Source organism: Adiantum capillus-veneris, chromosome 4, assembly GCF_014529385.1.
Source record: "Adiantum capillus-veneris isolate H3 chromosome 4, ASM1452938v2, whole genome shotgun sequence".
NCBI classification, from domain to species: domain Eukaryota; kingdom Viridiplantae; phylum Streptophyta; class Polypodiopsida; order Polypodiales; family Pteridaceae; genus Adiantum; species Adiantum capillus-veneris.
In genome coordinates this window covers 178,052,977-178,075,291 of record NC_140934.1, presented here as the reverse complement: position 1 = coordinate 178,075,291, position 22,315 = coordinate 178,052,977, and the positions used below count along the sequence as shown (strand labels likewise).

General features: G+C 40.5%; 1 pseudogene; it reads right to left on the bottom strand.

The window, feature by feature from the left end:
• Window positions 1-303: 303 nt before the first annotated feature.
• On the bottom strand, window positions 304-1,025 carry LOC147460412 (homeobox-leucine zipper protein PROTODERMAL FACTOR 2 pseudogene; annotated as a pseudogene).
• Window positions 1,026-22,315: the final 21,290 nt, after the last annotated feature.

Sequence of the window (22,315 nt, the reverse complement as noted above, 5' to 3'; positions counted from 1 at the left end):
CTGGGTGCAATCTCCCCCCGTGCAAGAGTGACCATTTCCCTCTTGCATGTATTCTATTTATAGATTTAATGAATGGTCAATGTGAGTACAAACTGGCCGGTCAATCATAAATGACCAAAGCTCATAAAGAGCACTTGAATAATCAAATATACATAAAATATAATATCCTTTTGCAATAGACTAATAATAGTAGCAAATTAATACAATGTTTGTGGATTTAATCCATTGTCTGGGTGTAAAAATAAAATGAAGTAAAGAAAAAAACTACCAAAAGCCTAAAGTCTAAGTCTTAAATCATTATATTTAAGGTTTAGTGCTAACTCTTACCACCAACACAAACCACCCACTCTGCCATTGCAGCACACAAGATAACGAGGCTGTTATGTAAGGGAGACTGGAACTACCATACATATCTCCAATTGGTACATTATTTGCTAAGACACTTGCAATTCTCTCACACTGCTTGTGCAATGTGCATAGCCACTGCTGAGCACCAAATCCCATACCACTGTTAACAGACAATTAGTACAAATTGTGAACCCCTCTAGAATCATCTTCCACATGCTCCACCCCAAGGGGCCTTGGAATATCCATTGGGCATCTCCTCAATAACACAGCCAGAAGGACGCCTTCTGCACTGTAACAATGAAAGAGGCGGGTTCATGTAGACTATCGATCGAGACATCTACAACAAACCCTAGATGGTCTATGCACTTCGAATATCTCAATAAGTAGTTTTCGCGAATGGGAACCAGTGGTGTAGGCAACTGAAACTTTGAGTACATCAGTTGAATGGCGCCATCAAAAGTTTCATCAATGTCTGTAGAGAGGATCTCAATAGTGTGAACTCAAGAGATAATGGAAGGGAACATTTTTGCCCAGCGTCCCACATCCATAAGGGTCTCAACAAGGGAGGTAGAATTCATGATGACAAGGCCAGTGTGGCGGGTACTCACGGAGTGTAGCCCCAGAGGCACAGCGCCAATGCCGCGAGGGAACTGCTGGACATAAACATCATGATACATACATTCAAGAGGAGCACCTATTGTGAACTATTATCAAGGATACTCTTTTGTTTGGTATCATCCGTCATGGTGCATACAATTGGCTGTTCTCCGTAGCGAGGAGCTCCTTGCTTCCGCACTCTATGTGCTCCATAGACCATAACTCCGGACATGCCAAAGTGGGTTTTGAATAAATCTTCAATAAGAATGGCAAGAGAAGGAGGTGTCTCTAACTTCTCTTGAGAATTTTTCCTCTGGGTGAGCCATCATCTAGGCTCATCTCTCCTTGGTAGTTTGATGTGCTTGAGTCTGGATCTCCTTGATATATCTGTGGTGGAGTTGTGGGGTCTGGCCTTTGGTAGCCCATAGGCGTCGTCAAGCCTCGCTCGCCTCAGCCTTCTAAAGGCTCACTCCCCTTGGTGGGTCTAGGAGTGGAAGGAGTGTGTCCCTATGCCTCTATATCTCTAGCAATTTCTCTGAATATGTGAGAGATGAAGCTGAGGGGAGTCGAGGTCATACTAGAAAGGTGGCAAACACTCTAGGTCAAGGCCGTGTGCTCTAAACCATGCTATAATCTATGTGTACCATGCTCTGTTGTATCCAGTCTCTGATATCTGTATACATGACTCAAATGCTCTTTGTGTGAGTTTGCTAGTTGTTAGCTCTCTCACTCTTTGGATGAATTAGACCTTCTAGAGGAGTTCCTCGACTACCATGGGGGGCGGGGGGGGGGGGGGATCTCTGCCTCGGTGATGTCCGGTGGCACATTGTGCTTGCCTCAAAACAAGAAAGAAATCACAATACCCATTGGCTATCTATCAATCATGGTGCCCACGCTACTACTGTGCATACATTGGGGCTAGAGTGATTCATGTGTCAAATATCCACCCCTTTGTGCGGGGCTCTTGAAAGTGTGCCGAATGGAATCTTTTATCTATCATGGACAATGCTTCATATCCTCTATTAAGCTTGCTAGTGGCGGCCTCTGTGCCATGGAGAAAGGCCCCCCTATCTACTGGTGAATGTGACTCCCAGGTAGATGTAGGAGGTGACCACCTCTACTGGTCCTCCTACAATTTGTAAATGTGGCTGCCTGTTGAACTACTCTGGAGGTGTGGAAGATCATGATCTTGGTTTTCCCAAGATTCACTTTGAGTTCCCTATATGTACAAAACTCATCCAAAGATCTCAGATAGTTGCGTAGGCCCTTTCATGACTTTTAAATAAGTAAAATGTCATCAACATGATGTGGACTGTGGTACCTACTAGGTCCACTTGTTCCCCTCCTCCTCATAGGATGTATTTGGAGATTTTTTCAATGTAGAGTCCTAAGAGGGTTAAGTGATGGCTGATGTCTGTAGAACATATGTGATGTGAGAGGCAATCATAGGTAGTGGTGTTGGGGGGTGGAGTAGGAGGAGTCCCTTGTCAATCTTTGCCAAGTATACGGGGGCTAGCTCATGTGTGAAATGGATCGTTGTGTGTGGGGTGCATTTCATGGGTGTGTGGGGTGCGACATCGCCGGTGAACGGGAGAGAGAGAGAGAGAGAGAGAGAGAGAGAGAGAGAGAGAGAGAGAGAGAGAGAGAGAGAGAGAGAGAGAGAGAGAGAGAGAGAGAGAGAGAGAGAGTGTCTAAGTATATAAACCCTATTCCATTTATGCATTTAATGTGGTTCATCAATCTTTTTGATGATCCAACGGAGGAGGATGATGCCTTCCTCAACCTTAGACCTTATCTCTATGTCCATAACATACTCTTAGGTTGAAGAGCAATTGTCTTAAATTGCTAGTTTAAAATTTTGCAAAAATTTCTCAAAAGAGATTAGTAAATTCAATAATGGAGAATTACACTTAGATGATAGCAAAGCAAGATTGATAAGTCTATGCATCAACACTAGATCTATGTTACATTGGGCAAAAATAAATAGATTTAGAACTCCACAAGTATGGACATGCTCATTCTTTGATTGCTATGGTAAAATGATACCAAGATTTTATGGAATTTGGGTGATTTACTTTTTGTCAGTACAGACTACATATTCTTGTGTCCCATACCACAAAACTATGTACGTACGTATCTTGCCTAGAAGGCAATGTTGGTCACAAAATCATGCCAAACCATACAATTCCATTATTGCATAAATCCATGCCATAACATTTTGTACTATATCATAACATGTCATACATTCCATAACATACCCCGGGGTTTTAAAATCAATGATGTGGTGGGCAAGTTCCACATATAAATTATCACGAAGAGTCATGCCTTATTCATGCATCGAAGCTCTAATACGTATGTTTAATTGTCAAGTGAATCCATAACGGAGAGATTATGCGCATATCTTTGATGTATGCCTCTTATGGTTATATATAATTCTTTGCCATTGACAACTCATTAGTTTGGCTCATTGTACTCTGTATATGTCTCTTTTGTAAAAGAGAACTCTATCTACGTAGTTGGGCTTCTTTCTGCTAAGTTGTGGCATAGCAGATGAGGCGGTACGGGCAAGCAACAAGAGAAGTGGCCTTTAGACACTGATCATGTGTTGCTCATAGGGTGTGAGGGCCTCACAAAAGCACAACACGCAGACCCCAACAAAAATACTACAACAGAATATGAAAAATATAGGGGCACCACCTAGTTTTTTGTATCACAAACTAGGACGTGAATGAAGGTGGAGAGAGAGAGAGAGAGAGAGAGAGAGAGAGAGAGAGAGAGAGAGAGAGATAGAGGGACCATGTTTCTTAGCCATTTCCGTGAGAACCTTCAAGCATGCATACTCAATGCCTCAAAAAAATGGATGAATGATATGAGCACCTCAACTAGAACAAAACTAAGAATAAAACAAGACATAGGCTAAGAAAAATGCCTCAAAAAAAAAAGATGAGTGATATGAGCACCTCAACTAGAACAAAACCACAAGACATAGGCTAAGAATAATTGGCATCACAACGGTTAGAATTTCAGGTCCCATTCAACACAAAACACACACTCAAAACATAATCACCCCATAAAGTTTCTTAAGGCCAAGGGAGCCTTCTCCACCTTGCAACCCTCTTACAATGGCTTACTGAAGGCAAGGGCTACACACACAAAACATCAATCAAACAACCAAAAAAACAAAGGACCCTTGAAGCCCTTACACGTGCACATTCCATGATGTTTAGCAAGCACAAGACAAAGGAAAACCATCAAGATGGGTAATCCAAAATCACCTCTTCTTTGATGAGACCACCAAAATGAATACAATTGTAGAAGCATCCTCCAAATCCTCTTCTCTCTTCTCTTTGGCATGCACTATGTGAAGCACTTTGCATTTGCGGATTTAGCAAGCATTAGGAAAGGCTATGGCTACTTGCATTCAGAAAGCTAGCATAGCATAATGCAAGGCTTCTCGTGCAAAGCTTGTAGCCTCTCTCACACTTCCTCTCGCACTCTTCTTCTCTAGACTTCTAACTTCTTCTTCTCATCTATTTTTCATTACAAAGAGAGACCCTCCTTTTATAGGTTTTTGGAGGCATTGGAATTGCATGATCACTTTTAATTACACATAACAAAGCTTTTCTTATGAGTAATTTGATGTAGAAGAGGAGATAGGTGGTAGGGCTAGATTTGAGGTTAGTAGGTTAAAACTCTAGTTATTATTTTTACATATTAGAAAATGGAAATGTACAATGGTAGGTTGTGTAAAGTGAGAAATTAGCAAGAAATCAGATAGAAAATTTTGGAGCATTGGAGATCTATGCATGAGAAGGAGAAAAGTAAAAAAGACGACTAATGGTAGAGAGTTGCAAAAATATGAAGGTATATATAATGGAAGCTATGGTTAATTCTAATGATCTTCTCCATGCTTAATTTGTTCCATACTACTAATGGTGGTGGTGGTGGTGGTGGTGTGTGTGCGTGTGTGTGTGTGTGTGTGTGTGTGTGTAATGAGAGTGTGTAAGGGATTAAAAATGTGTAAAAAACGAATGGGTTGTTTGGAAGTGCATAAATGCATTTTAGGGTGCTATAGAGGCCTAAATAAGCCTGCGAGTTCATGGTCATTGGTCCTTGGGTCTTTTTTGGATGTGTTAAAAGTGAGAGAGATAAAAAATGGCTTAAAAGTGAGGAGAGAGAGTGAAATTCGACCTAAGGTTTTGTGAAAAAGTGTAGAAGCTACATACATGTAGCCAAGCTCTTGAAAGATCTTACATGTTAATCTTTTTATGTGTACCTTTGTCAACATGTCCACCATGAATTTTGATAAGACCTATAGCATCAAAATAATATCCTTTTGTATAGGCTTGTAGGTCCTTGAAATGCATAGCTCCTATTTTAAAATCAAATGTGAACCCAATCACGTCATGTCCTTTGCATTCAAGTTTCCTTACTTCCCTAAAAATGTACATGTCCTCTTGAGAAAAGTCATCCCAAAGCTATTTTTCCATGTGGAGATGTTACCAACTTTATTTATTACCCTATGGATATATACAAGGAGTAGTATACAAAGTTATAGGGGTAAGCTTAGAGCCAAAAAGTATTGGTGGACATTTTTATTTTCTTCACAACATTATTGGTACTATGAACCCTAAGCATGTTTTGAGACTTAAAACAACGACTATCTCTATGGAACCTCTCTAAGTAACCATTTCCCAAAAAAAATTGGTGGGAACAAATCCCCTTGGGTTTGGATCATGGTTCTCAAGGGGATTCACCAGCAGCGTGGGATTCACCGCCCGATTGCTACTTATAAAATGCTCATCTCCTGAGCCCCTCGTGGGATAGTGCCCCTTAAAGGAACTTGGTGTATGATTCACTCTGTCTTGTTTTTAGTACACATCATTTAAATGGTTTATGCCCCCCATGATGTACTCATTCATACTATAGCCCTTCACGTCCCTCCCACTCCCCTTCTCCTTCCCCCCCTACCACATACCTCCTATTGTTGTGACGCACACAAAACCCTATTATGCTAATGTATGAAATCCTACCCTATCCTTCTCTCTATCTGCTACAAACGAAAGTGCGATGGCCTTGAAGAATATCGACAATAACATAATACAAACCATCAAGATGACCACACTGCATACCTGACACATCCATAAGCACGTAATCGCCAATATATGCGAACATAGACAGACAGCAAGCGAGAGAGAGGAAGAGAACATGCACAAGTGCACCTCCTAGAACGGAGTGCTACATTTGGTACAATGAGAGAGAAGAGAAGAATAAGATGACACTGGGTACAGTGTCCCCCCCGTGCAAGAGTGACCATTTCCCTCTTGCCAATGTATTTCATTTATAGATTTCTTGAACGGTCAAAGTGAGTACAAATTGGGCGGCCGGTCATAAATGGCTAAATCTCGTAAAGAGCACTTGAATAATAAAATGTACAAAATATATATCTGTTCACATAGGCCTAGATTGATCAAGTCTTTTCCACCTGTCAACTGCAATAAATAATAAAATATCAATTCCATAACATACCTCTCCGTTAGAAAGCAACTGTCCTCAGTTGGGAAGATAAAAATTTGCGAAGATAACATACCTCTTCGCAACTGTCCTCAGTTGCGAAGATAAAAATTTGCAAACCATACTTGTCAAAAACATTGATTAGTATCTTGTGTTAGGAACATGCCTAATAAAAGGAAGAAATTAGTAAGCTAAACAATATTGTTTATGCATGCCGTCATCCACATACTACCTATTCTAGTGTCCCATAACACTAGAACAAGTAGTGTATGTCATACCCTGATGAATCAGGTTATCATTGGTCACACTCATCATCGAATAAACCAATTCTCATCAATCTCAAGCTCACTTTCATAAATATTGTTGTGAAAGAAAAAGCATCATATATATATACCAATTCCCGATCCAAGTCCAAATCCAAATCCAAATATTTTCCAAGATATACCCATTTCAAATCCAAATCCCAATATCCTTCATTTTGTATACCCAAGTAACAAAATCATACCAGTTGTAGTGGTGGCCAGCCACTGCCGCATGATCTTGTGATTAGTGTTGCCTAAATTGGAAAATCTGCACTAATGCTACCTAAATCGGCACATTTTCATTTGATATTGTTTAAAATTCATGAATCTACAATTTATCAATATGTTGCCTAAATTGATGAATCTGCACCAAGATGAGTATCTACACACTACCTAAATCGACGAATCTTTGTGCTTGTGACCAACGGACCAGACAAGATATAAAAGGAAAAAATATGTTTACTATCTATTTAACACCACTTTGGAGTATATCAAAGTACTTAGAAAGTTATGGGATTATTGAAAGTACCTCAGCTTCTGTGAGTATGGTCATAGCTTCATGTCAAATGTTCCGAGTAAAAACTCCATTTAGTGAGGATTCAAACCACTATATGAGAAATGGCTAGGTTCATAGCTCAAAAGATAAGAAAGCAAAGAGGTATTGGATGTACGTACCTGGATGGTATACTGCATTTGAAAAGATAAATACCAGTGTGTGCGTGTGGAGAGAGGCACAATTAAGAGAAATCTGCAACTGCCAAACTTACACCAAAGTATAGTTAAAAAATCCAAAAAATGTGTTAATTTTGTGTTAATAATATGGCCATGAGATAAAAGAACATTTTTCCTATCTAGAATTTGATTCAATTTAAGTGGTCAATTGCACATTGAGACTATACAGTCTTGGGACCTGAACTAAATGAAGGCGATGCTAAAAATAAATTAAACTGGAACAAAAATAAAAAAAAATGATACATAATCTTGTTAAAACTAGTGAGAGACAACTTAGGAAGAACAAAAACTTTTGTAGTTCTAACTTAATAGCATAGATCAATCTAGAGTCACAAACAAACATAAAAGATAGGAACGAGATTTGATTTGATCGTATAACTCCATGTAAGAGACAAAATGACACTGATTACTAACAGACATCTATTATGATTAGCCTTGGATCCATTAGGAAGTGAGGGGGAATTATAAAAAACACAAAATTAATACGGTCTTAGTTGTTGTGTCCTAGAAACCTTCATTTAGGACATGCATTTCTAGTTAGACATAAAATGATGTAAGAGAATGAAGGTTTCTTGTGCATTAAAAAAATGCCTTGCAAAACCACATAATTAAACTTCTTGGTTAAACTTGTAGTGGGTATGATGAGAGTCTACATCTTGTACAAATTACGTAAAGCATGCTAAATAGTGCCTTGATAGTCAGATAACACAGACGACATGAGGTATACCCTTGTCATTCAAAATTGGCAAAGTAAAGGTCTAATTAGCTTGAATAGAATAATAAAGATGCATCAAGCAGGGAATGCTAGTTTGCGTATTATCGAGACATTCAAACTGAATGTATGTTTGTGTGTGTGTGTGCGCGCACGCGTATATCATCGGAATTGACGAGTGTGTGTAGAAAGCCACAAAAATAAAATTAAAAATTAAGAAAAATCTTAGAAGAATTCTTAGTTACAGTGTTCTCATTTCGAATATATATACCTCCATTTTAGAACAATTGCAATAAGACTCTAAGCTAACTAAAAGAGATGTTGCCCTAGTAATAAGGTCCTGTTGTGAGCTGATAGATTGCATTGGTCATAGGTATGTGTGCACAAATTGTAGACGATGTGGGGAGAGAGAGAGAGAGAGAGAGAGAGAGAGAGAAAGAAAATGAAATGAAATGTTATATTAACAGTCTTCAAAATGCCAAACGCTCCTATGAGAACAATCAAATACAATCATTGGGGATCTACCCCAATGACGGGGTACATAAAGAAAATGAAGTAAAGTGAAAGACTTGATGAATTAAAAGCCAACATCATCATTGGCAATGCCCAACAACGTATTGTCGGAGAAAGTATTACAGTGATTGTTGAAGGACTTCATCAATGTCTCGCTCTCTAAGTAGTGGGGGGGGGGGGGGGGAAACAGAGAGAGCAAAATGAAATAAAATGTTATATTACTCGTCTTCAACAGGCCTACGATAACAAATTCATACAATTGTCATGGATCTAATCCAATGTATAAGTACAAAATTAAAATGGAGTAACTTAAAAGTGTATCCCAACAGTTGCATTGGGCCTCGTTTGAGAAAGAATTGCACTGGGTGCTGTAGAGCTTTGTTATTGTCGGATTTTGTAAGCAGTCATACTGGGGAAGAGGGAAGAGAGAGAGGGAGAGTGGCCGGGAGTTTGTCATAGCAAAAGAGAGAGAGAGAGAGGGAAATGAACTTATATTAACAATTTTCAAAAGGCCAAAGTTGCACATGAGACCAATGGATACCATTCGTGTGAATTTGATCCAATGCCTAGGTACAAAAAATAAATTAAAGCGAGAATAAAAAGTAAAATTAAAAAATTCTTCATTAGCATCGTCAGCGTCGGGTGTTTGTTGAAGCAGCGGGCTCTGCAGAGCTTGATCAAAGTCGGCTTCTATACGCCATTGTACTTCAGGAGTGGGGGAGAGGGAGATAAAGCGAGATTCTGATCCGTCTACTGAGGCTGTTCTTGACAGAGAGTTGGCTCATCATGGAGACATCCTCAGCTATCGACAACGGAGAGAGAGAGAGAGAGATCCTTGGAGTACTAGAAGAGAGGGAGATAAAGCAAGGTGGGGGGGGAAGAGTTGTTTGCAGTACTCCGTGCAGAGTTTCGGCATGGTCCATCTCTGTAAGTCATCGGACTCGGAGAAAGAGAGAAAGAAAGAGAGCGCTCACTTGACCTATTCCGCAACCTTCTCTGTCTTCTTCATCAAAACATTCCTCTGTCTCTCTCTCATTCCTTTAGAGCAAAGGCCTCGGCAAGCATGGGGATGAAGTGTCAAAGCAAAAGAGGTTCATCCTTATGTTGCAAAGAAGGGAAAGTTGTTTTGTGCATGTCTAGGTTCATGGTATGTGATGTGTAGATGACAGTTGATGAGAAAGGGAGAGAGATTTCGCATGGCATGCAAAGGCCTTATGGCTGCACGAACGCATGCGTGCAATTGGAAGGGAGAAAGAGAGAGAGGAGAGTGTGTGTAGAAGCCGACCAAACTGGTTGTTGAGGGAGAGTGTGGGTAGAAGCCGGCCAAACTACAGCGAGAGAGTGAGATAGAGCTAAAAGCGCCAAAGAGGGTCTGGGATGAGTGTTTGTGCAACACATGCACATGCCATGAGTAGTGAGGGTGGCTCTAGAAAGAGGGGAGAGTCAGAGACTGCATGTTCAACTAGAAAGAGAGAGAAAGGTGGTTGAAGCCTTTGGAGGCTGAAATTGCATGCCGCGGGTTTTTGTGTCTGTGAGCTAGAAGAAGTCGCTCGTTAAGTGGCAATAGAGGAGAAAAGAAAGAGAGAGAGAGAGAGAGAGAGAGAGATAGGGGAGTTTGTTGGCAGTTCACCACAACATGAGAGAGAGAGAGAGAGAATGTTGGGCGCATGCAGGCAGGCCGTCGTTTGTTGGTCCGTGTCAAAAGCGACTGTTGTTGCATGCTCAACTGTTGTCGATGCGACATCAACCCCTTGCATTCCTGGCATCCCCAATAGCCATGCTGAATTGGCTCATGGTGGAGTTACGAGCGGACCTTGATAAGCAAGGGTGATGCACTATATTGATGAGCTACTGTGGATGGTGATGAGCTGATAACCTCCCCGATCAACAACTCAATCAAGCCTTGTTGTGATTATATATTATCACGATTATCTTGGGGCAACACTACAATTCCTTCTACTACTATTACTAAGAAAATTGTGGTGTCTACAAAAGTGAAAGGTGGGGATTTCAAGGCTTGACGCACAATTTTATGAAGTTCTCTCTCATCATGAGAGATTGTTCCTTTACTGATAAAGATTCTCTTATTCTTCGTTCCATGCTAACTTGTATTAATTAAACTCCTAATCAAGATAATCTTATTTTAGTTAAATCACATAACCATTCTATGCATCTATAAAAAGAAAATAGTCATGTTAATCATCATGCTAATAAACTAAGTAAAGTAATCGAACTTAGCTAAGGAATTTGATTCATCTAACCACGCTCATTGTGAGCATGTTTCTAGCATTTTTAGGAGCATTTTTGCAATCTCTAATACCACTGCTACATATGGAAGCACGATGGCCCTGTAGAATACCAAGAGTAACATAATACAAACCACAAGATGACCATACTGCATACCTGACACATCCACAAGCACGTAATTGACGATATATGCGAACAGAGAGAGAGATAGCGAGCAAGAGAGAGGAAGAGAACATGCGCAGGTGCACCTCCTAGAACGGAGTGCTACGCCTGGTACAGTGAGAGACAAGAGAGGAGAGACGAGAAGAATAAGACGATGTTGGGTCCAAGCCCCCCCCCCCCCCCCCGTGCAAGAGTGACCATTTCCCTCTTGCACGCATTTCGTTTATAAATTTCTTGAATGGTCAAAGTGAGCACAAATTGGCCAGCCAGTCATAAATGATTAAAGATCATAAAAGAGCATTTGAGTAATAAAATGTAGAAAATATATATCTGTTCACATAGGCCTAGATTGGTCAAGCCTTTTCCACCTATCAACTACAATAAATAAGAAAATATCAATTCCATAACACTATCATACCTATACTTCTACTGTATAAACATGGTAACTGCATCGGATAATTATTTACCTTGAAGCATGGACCTATTGAGTGTGCAGATTGGGTGGGATTTGCCACTCTATACAATATAAAATGCCTCAACCTATATGATTCTACTATAAAAAGAGGTGAGGGTTGCTTTGGACCCTCACTTATCATTGATTTCATAATGTGTTAATGTGAAACAGAGGAGTGACATCATTTCCTCTTACTGGGGAGTAATGGAGGTAATCGAGCATAATAATGCATCTGAGGTCGGTGCTTTACCTGGCTGGTTTATTTTGCAACTTACACTTGGATTTTTGGCTTACTGTTAGAAGGTGCCGCACTCTGCACATACTCTGAAATGTTTTTTAAAAAAAGAAGAAGGGAGAGGGTTAATGCATCCTATTGGCTAGGCTGTCGATGCCCTACCTGGATGAGTTTTGGTTGCAACAACTTACCCTTGGTTTGTTGAATTATTGATAGAGTTTGTTGGACTCAGCACATACTCTGAACAAATTTTGTTTTAATAACAAAGAGGGTTGATGCTTCCTACTGTCTAAACTATTGATGCATCCTTTTTTAGTTGGTTATCTCACATTAGAGTTTATAACATTGAAGGATGGCATGCTACGTGGTTTTATAAAAAATAAGAAAGGCATCACATTTATCTGTATTTTTTCCCTCATATATTATATGCGATCTAATGTTTGGTATTCCTTGAAATGAATTGAGCAAAATAAGGCTCCTTCTTGGGCTTGGTTTTTTCATTCTCCCTAATGAGATCTTGAATCTAAGCCTCTAGGGATGTCATCCTTGCATCTTGGTGGGCAAGGGGACCGGTCCTTCCTTGGCGTAGCTACCATCACAAGGAAGCTCTTGCACGTTGGGGCTGGGGTACCAAGTGAAGACATTGTCCCCCACCCACTGCTTGGAATCTTTGTCAAGTGTAGCTGGTTGCATGAAGAGAGAGATAGAGAGAGAGAGAGTATGCCACCTCTAAGACTGGAGTGATGTGTACGAGATGGAAAAGGAAAAGAGAGAGGGACAGAGGAGAGAAAGTGACACGAGCTCTGGGGTAAGGTTTACTCCTCCTCATAGGAGAGCCGGGGTCAAACCATCTTGCCTTGCACCCTTGAAAGATGTCTATATATTGATGAGAGAGACTTACAAAAATAGAGAGTCCAAAGAGAGAGAGAGAGCCAAGAGATAAAGAGAGAGAGAGAGAAGAAGAAGAAGAAGCAGAAGCAAGAGAGAGAGATAAAGAGAGAGAAAGAGAGAGAGTGTGCACATCTGTCGCACATGTCACAGCAAGGGACTTGCTCTACACTATGTGTGAACCACAGATGGCTGCAAGCACACAACCAGACTAATCTAGCAAGCTCAAGAGAGCAAGGGTGTGTCACTCATCGCCCTATGCTCGCCTTCGTGGAGGATTCCTTGCTTAAGCTATGATAAAAGGAATTGCTCATGAAATCATCGCCTGGTTGATCTCTTTTCTTTGACCCCCCAAATTCTTTTCACCTTGATTCAATTTTCATGTGTGTGCTTATTTTGTATGCCTTGGGTTTTTTGCTTTTCAAGGAAAAGCGTCCACACTGGGAACCTCTACTTAAGCTAAAGGTCAATAGGGACTAAGCCCACTAGAAATCCTTAGTACATTGCACACAATGCTGCCTAAATCAGAATAAGAACCTAAAGTAACCATTAATTATTAAGATGCATTCCCCATTGTATTAAGAGAAGATCTTTAACACCTAGCTTGGTCAAACTAGCTTAGTCGGACTGCTCGATTTTTGAACCTAGACAATTGATTATAACAAAAAATTACATTGAATTTAATATTTGATACTAAGAAAATGCTATAACTATTATGCTACCAATCACAATTAAAGCAGACAAACATGGATGCAGAAAAGATAAGGGCCACTGCTATTGGACAAGAAACACTTGTTTGTTTTGAAGATCGTGCTTGATTTGAAGAGTGAATGAGAGAAGGATTCCATAAGGTCCAAATTCTAACAACAGCAACACATTCTTGTACACACTAGGAAACACAAAGAATACTTCTAGGAGGCACATCAGTGGGAAGAGGTACCAACCCTTCTTGAACACAATTAAACAACATAAGGAACCCTAGCCTAATTATTTGCACTCCCCCTAGAGAGTCAAGGGAATAGGATATTGTAGAGATTGGGGGGAGGGGGAACCCTAAGGCTAAACCCCTATCTTCGTCATCCAAAAAAACAAAGTCATCATCCGTGAGACCGTATATGCCATCCGTGTAATCATGTAAATTGTCTTCATCATTAGGAACACCAATGTTTACTAAGAAGGTCACTAGACATCTATAGTCATCTTGGTCAAAAGGGTAGGCTTGTGCAATGGGAGAAACACTATGTACTAAGTATGGCTCAGTCGTGGTCAAGAGACATATCAGCCATTCTAACTCGTCAAAATTCCTCTCACATGCTAGCATACCTACCAAATCCCATTCATAGGCAAGCATCGGAAATACCATGTGAAACACTTGTGAAAAATAATGAGGTACCTCTCACCCAAGGCAGGAGTGGATGACTCTAGCGTACTAGCCATATCTATACACACAGATGGATGATGGTTAGAGTGAAAATATTACGAGGGTCGTGTCCTTGTGCATAATGTGTGTTTATGATTTTTTGTTATGTATAGAATTCGTAGGTTTCCAGATTTTTGTTCGGTGGCTCTAGCTCCTTTACTTTCTTATTTTTGTTTTTAGTGAGTATAAGGCTTTATATATACATTCCCTAAGATTGGGAGATTGAGAGGTCAGGGAGAAAGGTTGAGAGGGAAGCAAGTGAATGATGGATGTTTGCAAACACTCCCCCCTTCCTTGGGTAGATCATACATTTTGAAATGATGCCGTTACCTTTTGAAACCAATTGTTCCAAGTATAAGGCTTTATATATACATTCCCTAAGATTGGGAGATTGAGAGGTCAGGGAGAAAGGTTGAGAGGGAAGCAAGTGAATGATGGATGTTTGCAAACACTCCCCCCTTCCTTGGGTAGATCATACATTTTGAAATGATGCCGTTACCTTTTGAAACCAATTGTTCCAAGTTGTTATGGGTGAAGGCTTTAACCAATAGTTTTCGACCGCCCTATGCTTTTCATCTAGTTGCAAGTGTGGTAAGGTACTCTCCTATGATTTTATTTTCAACGTTGTTGTAGGTGGTGAACTTACAACAGAAGGTGCAACCTCTTCCTTTTTTGTATGGATATTTACAATGGTAGGTGAAGGTTGTGTTGAACCTTCTATTTCCATATAGGAACTACATGAAGAGCAAGAATCTTCATTTGACTTCACTGTTTCTGAGCTAGGTGGAATAAATCGTTCTTTCTTCGGTACCCAAACTAGCTTTGGAGCGTGTGATTAGGTTGATTGGAGGTGAAGGGAAGTGGATGTGGAGATTGCCCATCATTGTGTCTTGGCTCCTCCATAGGCTGAGAAGCTCACCTCATAGATTCACCATTCGTTTTTCCATGATTAACTCACTAATCGTGTGAGTGTTTTCATGTCCTAGCCGGGTAGCTCATCCCTTTGGATTGATAATTTTGTTGGTCATTGGAGCTATGCAATGATGGAACCCCCAACACTGGATGAGCATCCAATTGACGGGCTGTCGATTTGTGCTATCCTCACATGATGTCCTCCAACTTTCAGAGCCTTGTCGAAGCCAAAAAGATGCCAGATGGCACATCCTTTGAAGCAAGCAAGTGGACACAGACCCGTGGACACAGACCCGGTCCCCAACAAAACTTCATTTGGTTATAAATGCAAACCAGAGCTCCGATTAGCAACCCAAAAAGACAGGAATGCTCCATAATTCGACCTCTCACATCTATCTGTTGACACCTGCCTAGGCCATGTGCCCCCAGCTTCCCCGTCCATTGGGGATCTGCTAAACCTTCTAGCTTTGAATTGTAATATCTTGCACATCGGGGCTCTGTTTGACGAGCCATCTGGACTCAGTTCTAGAGCACCTCAAACATTACATTCTAGAGCACTGACTCAACACTTCTTACACCTTTAACTCCTATCCCAACTGAGCCACCTTTGAGTCTTTTTTGGCCTAAATAGCTGCATTATGCATACATTCCCGCTGCCACCAGTCTGCATAGGGACTCATTACTTGCTCTAGCCTTTTGCACTACACCTTGTGGCAGCCTTTGCCTAGCACATACCACTTTCTAGCTTATACCAACTTTGGCTGCACCAGCGTATTCAATGCCAACCACTGTTGCCAAAATGTTATCATAGATAGATCTTCCCTTGATGAATCCATGTTGGTGGGGGATGAGGACTTTGCTGAGGAGGGGGGAATGCCTCCGGGCTACAATTTTGACAATAAGCTTTTAAGTTACAAACATCATCGTTATGGGGTGCTAATGCTTAAGTTGGGAGCAGTAGACTTGCTCGGAGATAGGCTTAATGAGGGCTCTTTTGATGCTTAGGCCCATGACCCCATCACGGAGGGCTTGATTTTCCAATCTCATGATGGGATACTTAAGATCGTCCCCAAATTCCATGAAAAACTGACTAGTCAACCCATCCCAACCAGGAGATATTTCTTTTCCCAAAGCATGCAGTGCAAGGGAGCATTCATCCTTGATAAACTCCTTCTCCATAAGGTTGGCTTCAAAGTGGGATACCGTTATTTTGATGCTCCCAAGGAGAGTCAATCTGGTGTCATCTATCACAGCGGAACGGGCCTGGGCTGGGTTTGGGCTGGCCTAGGTGGTTAAGCATTAAGACATCCATTTCATATAGAAATTTAGTATCATTTACATTCTCATTTGTGAGCATGTGGATTAGGCCCCAACTTCTTTTGACTTTGAGAGCCCTAAATAAGTGTGTAAGGTTGGCCTCCTCCGGTTGGAGGAAGGTTTCTCTAGAAAGGATTTTGGCCTTCCTCACCTCCTCTAGTCGGACATTGGTTAATTTTCTTTAGCTTCTAGCCATCTATTGTGCTCCACCTTTGAAGCAAAGACTTCCTATTTTTTGGTGGTTAAGATCTCAACTTTTTCAGCTCATTGAGTGAGCGTTCCTCTTGGTTTTTCTTTCTTTTAGGACCTGCATTTTTTATGGATTTTTGAATACCCTTGAAAAAAGTATCCCAGGCCCTTGGGATTCTTGAGTCTATATCTTTTCGAAGCTTGCTCAGAGCTTTGAGGGTCATGATTCTGAAGAGAGGGTCTTTGAATAGGTGGTCCCTTGTTAAGAGTAGCTTTTTAGACCCTTGAGGACAATGATCCGCTCCTTTGGGTTTTTTCAATTTTATGTTTAGAGAAAGGTAATTTAAAAGGCCTTGTGAAGTTATCACCTTCATTTCCAGCCAAGAAGAAAGCCAATTAGCCTAACAGGAAGTCGTATTGGCATATTGCAAGCTAGTGTATGTGAACCCGACATGTTGCCCCATGGGCCTACATCCCACATGTCCACCAATGCCCACTTCTCATAGAGACCTAGCCATTTGGATCATTCAAATCTAGCTAACATGTTTGATGTGCTAGTTATGTTCCTTCTTTTCTCCAGCATATTAAAATCACCTACCAAGAGCCATTCTCCTTCAACCTATATAGTGAGGCGGTCCGGGGTGGGCAACAAGCAGAGCGGCCTCTAAACACCCTTCGAGGCTCCCGTGCTGCTCAATTGGGTTGGGGTTGGAAAAAACAACAAACACACTCACAAACCCGCAACCTAACCCTACACAAATTTGGGGCACCACCTAGTTTTGGATGCGAACTAGGACGCGTAAAGAGAGAGAGAGAGAGAGAGAGAGAGAGAGAGAGAGAGAGAGAGAGAGAGAGAGAGAGAGAGAGAGAGAGAGAGAGAGAGAGAGAGAGAGATAGTGCTCGGGTTGCTTTCAAATGTATCGGCAATGATCAAGCAAACACAATTATATATGTAAGAAAGAGAGAGAAGAGGGAGGGGGTGCTTGTTGCATTAATACCTTCTTACAAATCTGTCATGACCGATCAAAGTGAGATTAGTATTTGTTCAACATATCTTGAGTAAATTTCACCACGACACATCACAAGAAAAGCCACCCCAATCACTATCTTAAGGCCAGGGGAGTCCTCTCCACCCTATCGCCCTCTTACAATATGTGGTATTTATGGCTAAATTGATGACAACACCCAGACACAAGCTATCAAGAACTAAAAATATCACCAAGACACTTACACATAATTGTTGTCCATTACTTCATGTTGGAAGAGACACAAAGTATCCAAGCTTAGTCCAAATCCACCCTCCTTGATTCAGCAAATGTTGGGCTTACACTAGTAGGAGGAATGATAGATTTTCCACTCTCAATTGAATGATCGCTCTCTCTCTTACATTGGCATAGAGTTCCCGTGCTAATCACCCCTATTAAAACACATACACAAGCATACGACAATGAGATTCCACTCAAGAGCTCCTTCTAGAGAGGTTGAGCTTAGCTTCTCAAGCTATAGCATAGTGCTCTTGCTTATGGCTCTCCCCTTTTTGTGCTAGCTACACCTTCCTTTTATAGCAATTTTGAGGGCTAGGGTTACTCCTCTAACCATGGTTGGGTTAGATTTTCCGCACTTATCTAATTTCTTTTGCTTGGAATTATCAAGAAGTTGGTGGGGATAGATGAAGAAGAGAGAGAGGAGAGAAGTGGAGGTGATGGGACTTTTCATGGTAGGTTAGTGTTCGTAAATTAGTAGAGTTAGTTATTTTATTGATTTACAAATGAAATTGGATATTTACAATGGGAGTATCCAAGTAGGATACAAATAAGGAAGAAAAAACTCTTAATAGGTAAGAAAACATGGATTTCTTACAATGTTGATGCTCCAAGTGTCTTGAGTAGGGTCAATTTTGACGCTTGTTGACGTTCCACTAGCTTTGACGGTACGCTTTTTTCACTCTTGACCTTCCTTTGGGAGCCAAGGTAATTGGATATGAGTAATCAATCACCATGATGCTGTCTTTCAAGAGAAGAGGCTGAATTTTATGGTTTTTTGATAGATATGGGTAATATGGATGAGGAAAAATGAGATTAGGTGGTCAATTTTGGAATGGAAGTGAGTTCACCATGGTTTCTCTTATTATTCAAGGTTTAGAAGAAGGTGAGTAGGGTGCAGAGAGGAGTGGTGAGAGAGGTGGGGATGATGAGTGGAAAGGTGTTTGTGAAAGAGGAAAATGATAAAGTGGAAGAGGGAGTGTGGCTACATAGTATGGGCAAACTGGGGTCCACAAATAAAATCCTATCTCACAGCTCATAGTTCAAAAAAATATGAAAAAATTTGAGGTAAAATTTCAGCTCACGAGTTACAACTTTTGTTTGTATCACCTTTTCAAATTTAGGGAGCATGTGATCTTTAAAAATTCAGCAAAACCGTCTGTTTTTTCCACTGCACAAGGTCCTTGTGAGGTCCTTCTTTGGATGATTCTTTTAAATACCTCCAAGAGTGAGCTCCCCATGGTGCATGCATGCATGCCACATACCCTTGATCTTATTTGGTAGGTCTATAATTGAAGATATTGTTGAGATCATGATATAAGTGAATAGTACAACTAAGAAAATCAAATATTGAGGGGTCTAAAAAAATATGTACATGTCAAATATAAAATATAGGTGGAAAAAATATAAAGGGGTCAAAATAAATCTCTCTCATTATAAGTCTACCATAAAAAGATGAACATTTTTGGTGTTCTAATTTATGAGAGTAAAAGAGAATAGATGTACGAAGGAAAAATCACAATAGTGAAAAAATATACACATCAATAAAACTAGTTTTTTAGGATTTTTGTTGGGATGGAGTTACACCAAAAAAAAGAGAAGCTTGCATGAAATTATTTTTATATGGAATAAAGAGTATACAAAATGGTAAGAAAAAATATGGTAATGGTGAGTCAATGTACATAGCATAAATAACACACCATAGGTAGAAATATTTAAATAAATACCAAAATAATTATGAAAAATCCTTTTATCTAGGCCCTATATACAATGAAATATTTACACACAAATGGGCCATAATATACTTATTTTTTTTTATTGTTTTATTTTTTTTTGGCTCAACTAGCCTAGTAGCTAGCTCAGGGTTTTTAAGAAGATATGGGAAAAGTCCCCTAACTCACACACGCTGATGTACAATGAAATGGTAGGGATAACCAAAATGTTTGAGTGATTTGATAGGGTGAGGTAGCTTACTATGGAAATTATGGAAAGCCGAAAAACGGCTATCATTAGTGCTCCCCCAGGATGATGGTATATTCATGTACCATCATAGAGCATCTTTTCCAAAAAGAGTGCTTCAAAGTCCTTGACGAGATCTTCATTATTTGGCCCCTTAGAATTTTGGTTTGAGTTACACTCATGCTTCACGGAACAATACCTACATGAGATAGCTGCCTTTGGAAAGATCTTTGGTAGATCCTTTGGTAGAAGGCGACTCAAATAAGGCTTCAAGCGATACCCATTTACCTTACTGGAGTGCTCTTTCCCATTCAAGTCCATAAGTTGATAGTAACTTGAATTGAAAGCCTTCTTAACTATGTATGGCCCTTGCCATCTAATTTAAAATTTGGCATCAAAACGATTGTCGAGTTGATTGTCATACCTTAGCACAAGATCTCCTTCATTGATGCCTTTGTCCTTTAGTTTCTTATCAAGCTTCTCCTTCACCTGCGTAGCTTTCCTCTTGTAGCACTCGTATGCTTCTTCTCTTTTCCACTCAAGCTCAGCTAAGGTAAGAAGTTGATCCATCCATGCTTCTTGATCATCTTGTGCTGCTTTGCCATGAAGTCGTATTGTTGGAATGTTGAGCTCAATTGGTTGTAAAGCCTCTTGACCATAGACCAAGTGAAATGGTGTGAACTCCGTGGCTTCCCTATATGTGGTTCGATACGCCCACAAGGCACCATCCAAGAAGTCATCCCACAACTTTGTCTTGTTTTTCACCATGTTTCTAATGATGCCTGCAATGACACCATTAGCTTTTTCTACCAAACCATTTGATTGGGGATAGTAGGGTGTACTATGATGATGTACTTCCCAGAATTCTGTGAGCAAGCCCTTTCTAAACCCTGGACCATTATCAGAAACAATCTCCAAAGGTGTGCCAAATCTGGAACAAATGTGAGTGTAGACAAATTTGCTCACTGTCCTCTCATTTACCTTTGCCACACTTTGTGCTTCTACCCATCTCGTCATGTAGTCTATGGCCACCAAGATATACGATTTCCCATTTTTAGTCCTAGGCAATGGACCCATAGCATCAATGCCCCATTTCTCAAACGGACCATTTGCAAGGACTACCTGACGTGGACCATGTAACAGACGCTTGTTTCCATTAATCTGACAATTGTGGCAGCTTTTACACCAATGTTGAACATCAATGTGCAAGCTTGGCCAAACATATCCAGAAAGCAAAATCTTTTTTGCATTGAGTTCCTGTGCAAAATGACCACCACAAGCTTCCTCATGCAAACCTTTTAGAATGGTTGGGATTTCCTCAATAGTTGGTACTCTTTTGCACACTTGATCCTCCCCTCTTTGATAGAGGGATCCTTCTAAGAAGAGATACGTGCTTGCCTTCTTCATGAGTCTCCTCTTCTGAGCCTTCGTGAAGTCTTGTGGAAACTCACCCTCCAAAATATAGCTAATAATGGGAGTCAATGACTCCAATCCCTGGTATCTCGGTTGCTTGATAGTTGTTGCCACCATGATTACCTGCACTTCTTTCTAAACACATGTAACTGCTTGTTGTGCAAGTAAATCGGCATCTTCATTCTGTTTCCTAGGAATATGATATAGTTGCACTTCTTCAAATTGATCAAACAACCTACGAATGGCATGAACTTTTGTCCTTAGGCTTTCATTCTTGCATGCCCAAATGCCTAAAATTTGTTTAACAATGAGATGTGCATCTCCCTTTACCATGAGACGTTGTATACCCTGGCCAATGCATATCTTTAAACCATGAAGTAGTGTGTCGTATTCTACTTCATTGTTGCTAGTTGAACATGGTAGATTGACCTTCTCTTTTCATGACCACCTCCCCACTTGGGTTGAGCAATACTAGCCCTCCCCCTGCTTTTCCTGTGACTCGTCGAAAAGCTCCTTCAAAGAACAAGGTAAAAGCATTAGGAATACTTTTAGGTGGTGGCAAAGGTAGGGTATTTACTTTAGGCACATTAATCTCCTTCTCATGTACCCTATAAGTAAGGATCCCTACCAATTGTGCACGCACACTATCTTCTACCTTGAAAGAGTATTGGAACTCTTGCAATTCCATAATCCACTTTGAGATCCTAGTGCTAAGATTCATTTGAGATGACACCCAAGGAAAAACAAATTCTGTAGTGAGAATTACAAAAGGTTTTGGTAGCAAGTAGGATCTAAACTTTCTCACCGCAAACATGAGAGAAAGCATCATGAGTTCTGCCTCCGTGTAGCCTCTCTCCAAAGCATTCATGACCCTACTAGCAAAGTAGGTGGGTCGCATCCTGGTACTGTGGGGATCTTGTTGTAATAAAACTGCACCAATTGTTTCCTTCCCAACAAGGAGGCATGAGTGCTGGTAGCTCTGACAAAATGACTTTAATGTTACAAAAGTACTCTTCAAGCCCATAAGACCATGCAAATTCTACTTGTTGTGTCAACTTTTGCAAAGGATGAAGCAACTCCGAAGCTAAGTGAATAAAGCGTGACATATACTTCATCTTTTGAATGAATGAGATGACCTC